Source organism: Alexandromys fortis, unplaced genomic scaffold (genome assembly GCF_014885135.2).
Source record: "Alexandromys fortis isolate MF-2015 unplaced genomic scaffold, M_Fortis_MF-2015_v1.1 scaffold_113, whole genome shotgun sequence".
Lineage (NCBI taxonomy): Eukaryota > Metazoa > Chordata > Mammalia > Rodentia > Cricetidae > Alexandromys > Alexandromys fortis.
Genome location: NW_026067988.1, coordinates 655,004 through 668,671, shown reverse-complemented (window position 1 = coordinate 668,671; position 13,668 = coordinate 655,004). Strand labels below are relative to the sequence as shown.

The following is a 13,668-nucleotide window of genomic DNA, read 5'->3' as shown; positions in this document are numbered from 1 at the left end:
TACATTTACACAATGGAGTACAACTCAGTGGGGAAAAATGACATCTTGAAACTTGCATGTAAATGGATGGAACTAGAAAAACCCTCCTAAATGAGGTAATCCAGACCCAGAAAGATGAATATGGTATGTTGTGGGAGACTGCTTGTTTGTTTCCTGGCAGCCCAGACTCCCAAAATAATCACACAGAAATCTGTATTAATTTTAATATAGTTTGGCCAATAGCTTAAACATATTTCTGGCTAACACTTATATCTTAAATTAACCCATTTCCATTAATTTATATTTTACCACAAGGTTTGTGGCCTACTGACAAGGTTCTGGCACATCTGTCTCCAGCCTTGGCTACATGGCTTCTCTTGGACTCCGCCTACTTTCTCTTTATATCTCTTCCATCCTGGCTATATTATTTTAAGCCATTGGCTGAAAACAGCTTCTTTATTAACATTGTATTCAGAGGCTGCTCACTCATTCCCAGATGCTCAGACCTAAAATAATCACCCAGAAACTATATTATTTGCAATACTGTTTGGCAAATAGCTTAAACATATTGCTAGCTAGCTCATATATCCTAAACTAACAGATTTCTGTTAAATATGTGCATCATCATGAGGTTGTGACCTACCAGCAAAGTTTTGGCAGGCTCCAGCAAATGTGTCTGTCTCTGGCAGCAACTACATGCCTTCTTTCTGACTCCTGCTACCCTCTCTTTATATCTTTTCCATCCTGGCTATAATCTGTTAAACCATTGGCCGAAAGCAGCTTCTTTATTAACCAATGGTATTCACAGCATACAGAGGGAAATCCCACATCAGTGGTATGCTCTCAATCATCAATCATAGGTGGATAAAAGCTATAAAGCAAAGGATAATAAGCCTATAGTCCACGACCCTAGAGAAGCTACGTAAAATGTGAACTATAAGGAAAGTATACATAGATCCACCTAAAAAGGGAAAATAGACAAGAATGACTGACAAAATTGGGAGCATGTTGGTGGGGGGAGTAGGGAGGGCAGAAGCAGAAGATGAAAGAGAAAGGGAGTGGGAAGAGAACTTGAGGGAACAAAATAGTCTAATGGAGGAAGGACAGAGATGACAGCAAGGAAAGAGTTATTTTGATTGGAGGAACTATTGAGGGTCTAGCAAGAAACCTGGCACTAAAGAAATTCCAAGAAATCCATAAGAATGACCCCAGCTAAGACCCTAAGCAATATAAGAGAGAGGGCCTGAACTGGCCTTGCCCTGTAGTCAGACTGAAAAATATTTTAAATATCATCATAAAATCTTCATCCAGCAAAGGATGGAAACAGAGACAGAGACCTGAGTTGGAGCACTGGACTGAGCTCCCAAAGTCCAGTTGAAGAGCTGAAGGAGTAGGAATATGAGCAAAGAGGTCAAGACCATGATGGGGACACCTACTGAAAGAGTTTACCTGAGCTAATGGGAGCTCACCAACTCCATCAATGTGCCTTACCCTCTCTGAGGAGTGGATGGGGGGGGTGGTATGAGGGAGTTAAATGGAGAGAATAGGAGGAGGGGAGGAAATGGGTACTGGGATTGGTATATAAGTAGACAAGATTGCCGGGCAAAAAATGGGATCTTGGGGGAGGGGGGGAGGGAGGTAAGGGGAGATGGGGAGAGAAAAGTGAGAAGGGGAGGTTGGGGGGAACTTGGGAAACGGGATGTTTGGGATAAAGGAAGGTCGGATAGGGGAGCAGGGAAGCACACATCTTAATTAAGGGAGCCATCTTAGGGTTGGCAAGAGATTTGGTGCTCCCAGGTGCCCAGGGCGATGTCCCCAGTTAGTTCCTGGGGCAGCTGAGGACAGAGAACCTGAAATGACCCTATCCTATAGCCATACTGATGAATATCTTGCATATCACCATAGAACCTTCATCTGGAGATGGATGGAGATAGAGACAGAGACCCACACTGGAGCACCGGACTGAGCTCCCAATGTCCCAAGGAGGAGCAGAAGGAGGGAAAATATGAGCAAAGAAGTCAGGACCACGAGGGGGTGCACCCACCCACGGAGACAGTGGGGCTGATCTATTGTGAGCTCACCAAGGCCAGCTGGACTGCGACTGAAAAAGCATGGGATAAAACCGGACTCTCTGAATATGACGGACAATGAGGGCTGCTGAGAAGCCAAGGACAATGGCACTGGGTTTTGATCCTACTTCATGTTTTGGCTTTGTGGGAGCCTAGCCAGTTTGGATGTCCACCTTCCTAGACCAGGATGGAGTGGGGAGGACTTTGGACTTTCCACAGGGCAGGGAACCCTGACTGCCCTTCAAACTGGAGAGGGAAGGGGAGAGGAGTGGGCTGAGGGGGAGAGGAGAGGGAGGAGGGGGAGGGAAAAGGGAGACGGGGAGGGAAATGGGAGGCGGGGAGGAGGCGGAAATCTTTTTTTTTTCAATAAAAAATTATATTAAAAAAAATGAAAAAAGATAGTTTGTTTTCTTTTAAAATAAAATAAATTTGAGTCATTTTAGATAAGGCTAAACAGAATAATTGATAACTTCTTAACTAGTAATATGCAAATTGCAATTATTTACAATTCAATGAAGATGAAAAATGACTTCCTATTAGTTGGAAACTTTTAAATATTGATATACATAAATTGTCATATGGAGAATGTTCTACTGACCTATGGAGTGAAAAAGGAAATCAGTCATAATATGTTGAATAAAGGCAATGCTTAATTTTCTTCTTTCTGCAAAAAAATAATTAGGAATAACTGTTGTACCATTTTTCTTCTTCCCACAGAATCATACAAAAATAATCTTCTGTTTATTGTGCTCTCTGTAGAGGCCTCAGATTTTGAAAGAAATATTCAAGAATCATTTTTTGCAAAAATACAAAAGTTTTTGCTCATGACCACTCAAGCACCATTTATGATTTTTCCTTTACATGAGTAGTTTGAAAGTACTATTGATTATGTATATTTCTTCAAACACTTCACTGTGCAATCATTCACACAGGGAGTGCTGGATAATATAAGTATGTTTTGCTGCACCCAGCTAATATTTGTTACTGATATATGCTGGTTACAGTTACCATAACTGTGAACTTATTCACATACTGTTTGAAAACACGATCTTAACTGACTTTTTTTCATATAGTCCAAGAGAAACAATAATGAAAATCTATGGTAATTTGCATTTAGTGTAATGTGAATGAAAATCCAAACTGCATGTTTAAAAATTTTGTTGAGGATCAGTCTTGTCTGTGACTATAGTGCTCTTTCTTTCTTTTTCTTTTTTTATTAGATTTTTTTTCTTAAAAAAATAGCAATCCAAATTCCCACTCCCTCCTCCTCCCATTCCCTCCACATACTCTCTTACCCCAACTCCACTCATCCTAATAGAGGGTTAGGCACTTTGTTTTGTGGACGGTCCAAGGCCCTCCCTACTACATCTAGGCTAAGCAAGGTGTACATACAAAGAAAAAAGGATCCCAACACACCAGTACATGCAGCAGAGATAAATCCCAGTGCCACTGCCAGTGGCCCCTCAGTCTGCCCCAGCCATACAACTGTCAACCACATTCAGAGAGACTTGTTTGGTCCTATGCTTGTTCCTTCCCAGTCCCGCTGGAGTTGGTAAGCTCCCATTAGGTAGGTAAACTGTTTCAGTGGATGTATCCTTCATGGTCTTGACCTCTTTCCTCATATTCTCATTCCTTCTACTCTTCAACTGGACCTTGGGAGCTCAGTCCAGTTCTCCAAGGTGGGACTCTGCCTCTGTTTCTATCTGCTGTTGGACGAAGGTTCTATGGTGATATTTAAGATAATCATCAATCTGACTGCAGGGCAAGGCCAGTTTGGGCACCTCTCCTCTATTGATTAGGGGGTCATCCTTGTAGATTCCTGGGAATTTTTCTAGAGCCAGATTTCTTGCTAACCCCATAATGGCTCCCTCAATCAAGATATCTCTTTCCTTGCCCTCATATCTGTCCTTCCCCCATCTCGACTATCCCATCCCCTCAAGTACTCTTTTAAGAAAATTGAACAAAGTATAGCACTGAAATGTTGTTATAGCATACATGAACTGGGACTCTCTAAAGGCTTATGTATTTATGTTAAGAAGTAAAATAATCACATTCTCCCAAAGAACATTTTATCTAATAAAAATTGAAAGATGTGCTGTTTATATTAGAAATATATGTGGATTCCTTGTATATTCAACTCCTGAAATATTCCAGCTTCTAACCTCATCATCTCGGCACAATGTAAGGCACTGCAAGCATACTCTCCTTTGGGCCCTATACTCACTACTAATCACACGTGCTTTAACTTGCTATTGTTATTTTGTAGCATGAAACAGACAATGTTTTTGTTTTTGTTTTATGCTTTTAATAATAGGCTGCTATTTACCTCTATACAGTTGTTTCACCAGATATAATCTTTAATGGCATGATCCCTGATGACAAAATTTAATCGTTAATGATGCCCCTTCATTTCTGATAAATCTTTTAACATATTTAAATCCTATTAATGCTGATGAAGCATAAAAGATATCTTGAAAACCTTTTTAGACATTGTGAATTTCTTTTTTACTTATTCTATAATGCCACAAAAATTGTGTTATAATCAGAGTCTTACTAGAATAGAGTTGGGTAATTTTCCATGGGACTCTTCATTAAGGAAGTCAAGTTCTACTTAAACCTGAAATGCTAAAATGGCTCCAGCAAGAGTACAAGATGTTGTTACCTCTGCACTGCCTTCCCCTCACACAGTATGTCTTATCCTCAACTATATCTCTATACTAAAAAAGTCCAATTAAGTCCCCAATACAGTTTATACTAGTAAATTGTATTATAAATAAAATTAAACTATAAACTCTTTTTTTAACAAATGAACTATTAATGTGGTATCCAAATATCATAGTTTATTGGTTCCTCGTTGAGATATGTAACCTAGCCTGGCCTCAGACTCATGCCAATCACTTGGCCTCATTCTTCAGAATATTGGGATCAGAAGTCTGGATCAACATAGAGGTGTTTAGAAAGCTGAAAACTGCATATGATCTTGAAGGAAAACTCCGGAAAGGAGTCTTTGTTTGCAGAGACTCATTGACTGATTAGAATTTCAGTGCTGAGGAGGTTGGAATGTTGCAGATACTAAGTAGCTAAATTCTGTCTAGCCCCATGTAAAGAGTCACCTGATTGTCTGCCAGTGGTATCAGAAGTATCATTTTGTAGCAATAGGTAAAGTTTTTGTTTTTGTTTTTTGTAACCTACTGAGTTATCCAACCACTCATTTCTTCTGACCTAAAGGAGTCTTGACACAGGGATGAGAAGCTAAAGCACTTAGTTATCACAAATTTTTTCAAATAATATGTTTCATCCATTTAGTTTCTCCCTATGTATATACAACATATTCATTAATTGGCTCTGTAGATTAAGTGAATAATGATCATATTTGCATGGCTCAGAGAGCTCCATAAATCTAATATAGTATAAAATTTATCAAACAAGTTATGAAATTTGTGTAACATAGAATTACAAAAAACTGGAAATTTAAGATGTCACTCTAATGGCCTTTTAATATTTACCAACATTTTAAATATACAATAGTAGTTTAAAATGCTATATTACATTATATATTTCCTTCTCACACTGACACTGAGGCACAAACTTCCCTAACTTATTCTAGACTTTCTCTTTTTAGATAGGGTCTCACTATTTATCCATGATTGCCATGGAACTCCCTATGTAGATCAGGATGGCCTTGAACTCACAGATATAACCTGACTCCATAGTACTGGGATTAAAGTGAGTAATCCCATGCCCTGCCCTTTTCTTAAACATCTTACAATGGATGGCTAAAGATAAATTTTACCTCCCAATTAATTTCAAATTACACTTACATTGATGTTAATTTTAGTTTTATTTTAGTAAACACAATTTGACTCTATTCCTTAACCACTGAAATAAAAATTACATGACTACAAATGACTATTGAATATATTTTAGTTATTTTATATTAATCAACAGATTTTGTTAAAAAAACATAGCTTGAGTTAATTATCCTACATTATTTCCACTGACAGTAAATTAACCTTCAATAGCATAGGTACCTTCCAGTATTATATTTATATATAATGGATATTTTGCTACAGTATTTCAATACATACCAAGTGAATTTTCTTTTGCATGTGCTATTGATCTTTAATTCTTCTGTATTATTTTAATGAAGAGAATTATTTGCTTGGGAGAGTGGATAGAAAGAGTTAAAAGCAAAGGGTGGTGATATTGTTTACTAGGTAGAATGGTTAAACAGCATACATCAAATCCAGGCCTTCATCCTCGCTTTCACAAAAACTGAGCCAGGCAGCACGTGCCTATAAGACTAGTTCTTGACAGGTGGAGGAACGAAGATCAGAAGACAAGATCATCTCTTGCATCATGGGTTAGAAGACAGCGTCGAATATACTAGATTCTCTCTTAAAGGAAATTAACTCAATTTAAATGTCTGGATGAACTTAGCTTTAACATAAAATAATGGGGAGACTTTATTAGGGAATTTATTCAATACTGTAGAGAAATGCAAAACATAGATATAATTGTGCATGATTTGCTAAGATAATTGTCTATAGAAGACAAGATTGTGAAACCTTTCATTTGTGTCTGTCATGCACAATGAGATGAACATATTTACATACTGAGAGGCAGCTCCTGAAGAAAGCTTGCAGCATGAGTGTGATGGGGATGCTGACCACTCAAGAGACAATGAGAATTTGATAAACATTAAAAAATACACATTTTAAATAACCATATGCTCCATCTTACAGCATTTTTTCCTTATTTGCTTATTAATTTCTAAGCCATCATTAGGAGAGAGTCAATGAACATGATTATTATCCCTGCTTCATTCCTGGCTGTACAAAACTTGTACAAAAAAGGTACAGCGAGGCTGTAGAAAACTTGATTTGTCAAGAGGACATTGATTGAATTTTCAGAATTGAAATTAAGACTTTAGACTTTCAAGACTAAAAGAATTTTCTTCCATCACAAGGTCCTTCTTTTCTAAATAGGTAAGTCTCTGGTCTTTGTGTTCAGATTGGAGGATTATTCGCGAGCCTGGACTCCCAGGCATTTTAAAATCACCAGCAAGTAGACTAAGTCAGGGGGTTGACATGAAAACAGTCAAAGAAATAAATGATCAATTTTCTCAGTTTGGCATACTGTAAACAATTTCTTAAAGTAGATTAATGTAGGTAATTTATACCTATGCTGACAATTTTAAGAAAGAAAGAAAATGGCAGTCTTTGGAGCCTTAGCAATTTTTATTCCTTTCAACTTCTCTTCCTCATATGTCATCTTACCTTGGAAATCAATAAAAAGGATTCTCTTTTAAACCCATTTATGTTCAGATTCAACCCTGAATTCAACAAGTGCTTCAAAAAGACAAACTAACCTAGTTTTCTAGACCCCATGAATTTGCTCTGCTGGATATAGATGCCATTTTAGATTCCCCTATGTCCCAAAGCTTATTTCTGAACACAGTTTCTCTTTTTAATACAATCTCCATCTTTCTTCTCTTATCCTTGCTGACATTTCATTTCAATCAGGGTTGAGACCTTGCCTTCAATCTTTTGGAATCAACTTTTGATGGAGATGGGTGGTTTGTTAACAGCAGTGGTACCTATTAGAGCAGTGGTGGCTGTCACTCTTTGATTTTTTCTCCAGCTATGGGTCACTGTTTATCTTATTCCTGTCTCTTTTTAAGAAATTCAGTGAATTTAGAAATATATTTAAAAGCCAATTTACTACTTTGAAAAGTGATCTCTTCCTTTTGTTGTTGTTTTTGTTATACACAAGGACATAAAATAACATTTTGAGAGTTGTCTTGCTTTATTATCCCCAAAGAGCATCAGAGAAATGAAGAAGAATGTTCCCTGCATGGAAGCTATACTAGGAAGTATGTTATTACTTTTAGAAGTGGCATTATGCCTTAAGCCCAATAATGAAGCTCTTGAAAAATGGCTGTTTCTTATCTTTTAAGAAAAGAACTATGTTTAAAATAACCAGTTTTAATATATTGCATTGCCTCTGATATTATCAAGTAAACAGACTGCAAGATGATAGACTTTTTGCAATATGGAAAGATAAATTTAGAGATTTCATTAGAAATGACTCTTTTTTTTTGTATTTGCACAGGCAAGAAAATCATAAATGAAAAGAATCATAAAAACGATTCCAAGATCATTTGGCATTAAGAAATTAGTAATCAAAAGCATAAAATGCTATACTTACAGTTTTAAAAATTACTCATAAAGAAAACCTAATTTAAAAGGCCACAAATTGTGCATAATGTAGGACTCATAATTTTGGGCTTGTATATTTTATGTTTCAAAATAAGAAAAAGATTACAGTGACAAACGTTTCAAGTAATGTTGTAGATAGCCATAGAAGTATAGAAGTTCCCGTGTGCAATGACTATAATGATGGCTGACGATATTATCTAAAAGGTCAGTCCTGAGTTGTGTGCAACTTTTACTAACACCATAACAATTAAGTGAAATATAACAATCTCATAGGAAAGGAATTAACTTGGGCCTGTCAGTCCCAATATTTTAGTGAATAGTGGCGGTTGTTATTGCTTTGCAGAAATTTAGAATATCATAGTGAAAAGACTGTGTAGTATAGGGAGAGGTCTGTCATCTCCTGACATCATGGTAGCACAAAAAACAAGAAGCTGAGGACAAGATACACCTCTTAAAGCAAACACCTCTTGAGTGCTTTCCCCCTTCCAGGCCTAACTGCCCATAATTTCTACTACCTTCAGTAGTCCATTCACTTTAGTATCATCAATGACTTAGTATCTGAAGTGAAAACTCTCATGACTCAACTGTTTCTCAAAGGGCATGACGTTGTTTGGGGAACAAAAATGTCACACTAATCCTCATGTTCTGCAGTCAAATAGTGAATCCCACAATAAGCAAGATATCCTGAGAAAAATGGGAGCATGGGGGTGGTGGTGGGGAGAAAGGGCAGGAGAGGAGAGAAAGGGAAGAAGGGAAGGGGGGAGGAGAACCTGGGAGAACAGGATAGTCAGGATGGGGGAAGGACAGAGAGGGCAAGCAAGGAAAGAGGTATCTTGATTGAGGGAGACCTTACGAGGCTAACAAGAAACCTGACACTAGGGAAACTCCCAGGAATCCACAGGGATGACCTCTGCTAAGATTCTAAGCAATAGCAGAGAGGGTGCCTGAGCTGTCTTTCCCCTATAATCAGATTGGCATCATAGAACCTTCATCCAGCCACTGTTGGAAGCAGATGCAGAGATCCACAGCTACTCACTAGCTGAGCTTCCAGATCCTGTCTCAAGAGATGTGCCAAACTTCGTTGACTTCCCATGGGCAATCCTACCCTCTCTGAGAGATGGATGGGGAGAGGAGTGGGGAAGACATGGCTGACGGGGGGAGGGGAGGGAAAGGGAACTGGGATTGGTATGTAAGATGAGATAAGATTGTTTAAAACATAAATAAACAAAAAAGAAAAATATTAGTACAGGGGAAACCAAATGATATAGACAGCCAGTCCTAATTTTTCATTAGCAAACTAAGATCATGACTTTGATAATAGTTAAATAAAATGCAGACAGCTACAGTATCATGAGAAGAAAATATTGGAAGTCACAGAAAGAAGATAAAATAGTCATAATATTTTAAAATATGGTTTCCCATTTATTTTCATACATATAGCATAACCATCTAAGAAAAAAATGCAATAATATAACTGTATAGTATTAATCTTAAAGTCATAGAAATAATGAAATTATTCTATAAAAATACATATCTATAAAACATTTTATTAAAATATTTAAATTTAATTTAAAATATGTGGGCAGTATATAGTAATACAATAGTATAAAATTAAAAGTTAAATTACAATACTCAGTTATGTTAAGCTAAACAAATAAAATAAAATTATGCCAAATACCATTTAAAGAGACAAAGGCAAACTGGAAAATACAGAGGAACATACATGTAAAAATTTAAAAATGTTTTTTCTACAAATATGAAAAGAGATAAATAAAGTAAAAAATTGCAAAGCTCAAGATGTAAGTGTACACCTATATTATATTATTCTTCCTATATATTCTATATATAATTATATAAATAATGTATTCTATATATTATAGAACATTGGTTCTATAAATGAAATATTAAAACTTAAAAACATGGGATATATTTTATATTATTTTCCCTAATTCTTTTCTCATTCAGCTCCACTTTTTTAAAACCTCCTATATCCATGCTATCTGTGATAGTTTTGGGAAGTATTAGAAATATTTTGACTGGAAAAGTTTATATTCACTATTTGTAAATTATGCAAATACATTGAATTAACTTATGAAGGCATTGCATTTGAAATCTTACTAATATAGTGGTTAGTTGTCAAATAGTCCTTATTATAAGGCATGAAATAAAACATGCCCAAAATTGTATAATTATATATAAAAAACTGCTTAAGTAGTTCATAGCTTTTTATTATATTTTAAGACACTGAAAAATCAACAAAAAAGTAAATTTGGGGGGCTGAGAGATGGTTCGGCAGTTAAAAGCACTGGTGACTCTTCCAGAGGTCAGGAGTTCAATTCCTAGCAACCACATGGTGGCTCATAGCCATTCATTATGAGATCTGGCGCCCTCTGCTGGCCTGCAAACATACATGCAGGGAGAACACTGTATACATAATAATAAATAAATCTGAAAAAATAAGTAATTTGGTCAAATGCCAAACTAATATCTTTAAAGTGAATTAATGCCTAATTATAATTAGTAAACACAACCTCCTTCTAATAGGAAAGACTGGACATTTATTTGACTATTAATCGAAGATTTATATATCGCAGCCTTTAAAATCAGAGGGGAAACAAATATTTAGTTTTCATGTGGTATAATGATAGGGTTGGCATTTGAATTTTATGCTAGAATATTAAGGAGTTTGGTAGATATCGCAGCCAGTAAAATGCAAAGGAAGTCCTGAGTTAGATACCCAGAATTCACATAAAAATGGTGAACACAAAGTTATACAATTGCAAGTTCAATCGCAGGTGGATGAAAATAAGCAGATCCTTAAATTTTCTGGCTACTAATGAGAAATGTGTCAAGAACCTGTATAATTCTTATTTATTTATTTATATAAATTATTTTATTTTACAAATCAACCCCAGTAGTACCTTCTTCTCTTTTTCCAGCCCACCCCTCCACCTGTTATCCACTCCTTAGAGGGGTAAGGGCTTCTTTGGGGAAAGTGTGGCATACTAAGTTGAGGCAGGACCAAGACTATCATGTCTGCATCAAGGCTGAGCAAGGTATCCTACCATAGTGAATGGGCTCCACTCAGTGCCTGCACCCCGAATAACTCCTGGTCTCACTGAAACATGGACAATTCCTCAGAAACACATCTGAGATTGTCTTCTGGTCTCCATACCATGTGCATGAGCACCAACTCATAATCACACATAGGTCCATACAAATAAAAAAGCGAATGAAGTATGATGTTCTCTCTTAATTTATGGATATATTATACATATTTGAAATATATTATACATATTTAAAATTCTAAGCTTTAACATAGAAACAGCTCAAATATCAAATAAAGAGGTAATATTTATATTTTGGCAGTGGAGAAGCTCTTCCTAAGGAAAATAGCTTCCTCTAAACTGTATAAGTATGATTTGGTTCTCCTAAGCACTGTAATTATGACTTTAATCTTTGAGCATAAGCAATATTAAACATTAAGAGAAAGAACATTTGCAAGAAATACAAATTTTATATATGCTTTTATATATTTTTTATTTTATTTTTATGCACTTATATTCTTATATGAATATCAGAATGTACTACTTTTATAAGCCAACAGACTAATAGCCACAATCTTCTTTTACTGTGGTAAACACTGACTTCAAGTAACTTGCCAGAGGAGAGGATTTTTTTTTGGCTTAGAGGCTGCAGTTTACCCTCAAGGGAAGCCAAGTCAAGAACTCAAGGCCAGGACCTGGAGACATGGATTGAAGGAGAATCTGAGGATCAATATTGTTTACTGGGTTATTTCCCCTGGTTTGCTCTGTAAAATCTCTTATATAGCCCAGAACAATCTACCTAAAGATGATACTGCCTACAGTGCCCTGGACACTTCCATATCCATGAGAAATCAAAACACTTCCTCCATTCATATTCCGTAAACTGAGTGATGGAGGCAAATCCTCAATAAGATTCCCTTTCCCCAGGTATGTCTAAGTTCATGTCAAGCTGTTAAAAACTGTGCTGTTCACAATAATAACAAACAAAATACTGGAAAAGTAGCTTTTAAAAACATAAACCAGTCTACAGAAATATAAAAATTCCTTTAATCTTAGTGTTATCAGTCAGTAGGCAAATTAACCGACATAAATGGATATTAACATGTTCTATGTGCAGGTATGTGTTTGGCATTGAAGAAACTTAATGTTGATAGGTATATAAACTTGTTATAGATGTCCAAAGCACAATTACTTAATTTCTCAGTATATAAATCTATTTCTGGTATTCCTGTGAACTAGAAATGATGCGATTATGTGTACAAAGATATTATGATTGTATTTATAAATTTAAACATTAAATACAATGCTGAATATTTGGAAATGAAACAACCATACATTAAGATAAATGTATTAAGTAAATAGACAGACAAACAAACAAATAAATAAATAATCAGAAAATAGATCATAGTAGAGATTAAGAAGAATGAGAAAGTAAATGTAGTGGCTCATGCCGGTCATTATTAAACTAGGGCAGGAGAACAGATGTAAGTTGGAGGCTAGCCTAGGGTACAGAATGAGTTGTAGGCCAGTCTGACCATCAGAGTAAGATCTTGCATCAAAACTCAAAAACTGAAAGTAAAGAAGCGATAATAAATAAACAAACAAAAGAAAAGAAAAAAAAAAACAGAACTAGACCTGGACCTGGTGATAGGGACGTATAATTGTAGTTGTATGGACTAGTTGCTTGGCTTGCAGCAGGAAATACCCAAATTCAAGGTCAGCCTTGGTGGCAGGATAAAGCCAGGTAACTTTGTCAGATGTCATAAGCCTGGCAGTGTAGTTGAGTGGTAGATTGTTTATTTAGCATTTGTAAAATAGCAGGTTTACACATTTATTTATTTATTTTAACCTCTCACAAAAATGTGGCAATTGCTAGAAAAGCTAATGTGTGTTTTTTTACATTTAAATTCTTAATATATAATACATAAAACATAGGAGAAATCCTAATTATAACTGTAAATAATATTTCTCATTGGTAATAGGAGGGGATATGAAGGGTAAATAAAGGAAAACTTTAAATTGTTATTGTTTGTGTTTAGATATTGAATTATTTGTATTGATTTTTTGAGCCAGGACTATATGATTAATTTTAAAAAATGAAAACATATTTTTGAATTATAAAACAATATTTATTTCACATGCTTTAGATGGTTGATAGTATCCCTTCACTGAGATCATTTTTAACTAGAGTAAAAAAACTAAGCATTTCTTTGACTTTTATAAAATTCATTTTTATTTTATCGACAAATACCTATAAAATATACATTTATACCATTATCCCATAAAGAACATCAAAAGGATTGCGATAAATTATGTCGATAATACCAAGGGAGAACTAGGTTATAAAATATG

At 35.7% G+C, this 13,668-nt stretch overlaps 1 long non-coding RNA gene across 2 annotated transcripts in view; it reads left to right on the top strand.

The window, feature by feature from the left end:
* Positions 1-2,166, top strand: part of LOC126511993 (uncharacterized) — a 1,200,080-nt gene extending 1,197,914 nt beyond the window's left edge. For both annotated transcript variants that reach the window (XR_007594860.1, XR_007594861.1), the window contains one exon: positions 1,885-2,166. This is a non-coding gene — a long non-coding RNA (uncharacterized lncRNA). The remainder of the gene's footprint in view (positions 1-1,884) is intronic.
* The last annotated feature ends 11,502 nt before the right edge of the window (positions 2,167-13,668 follow it).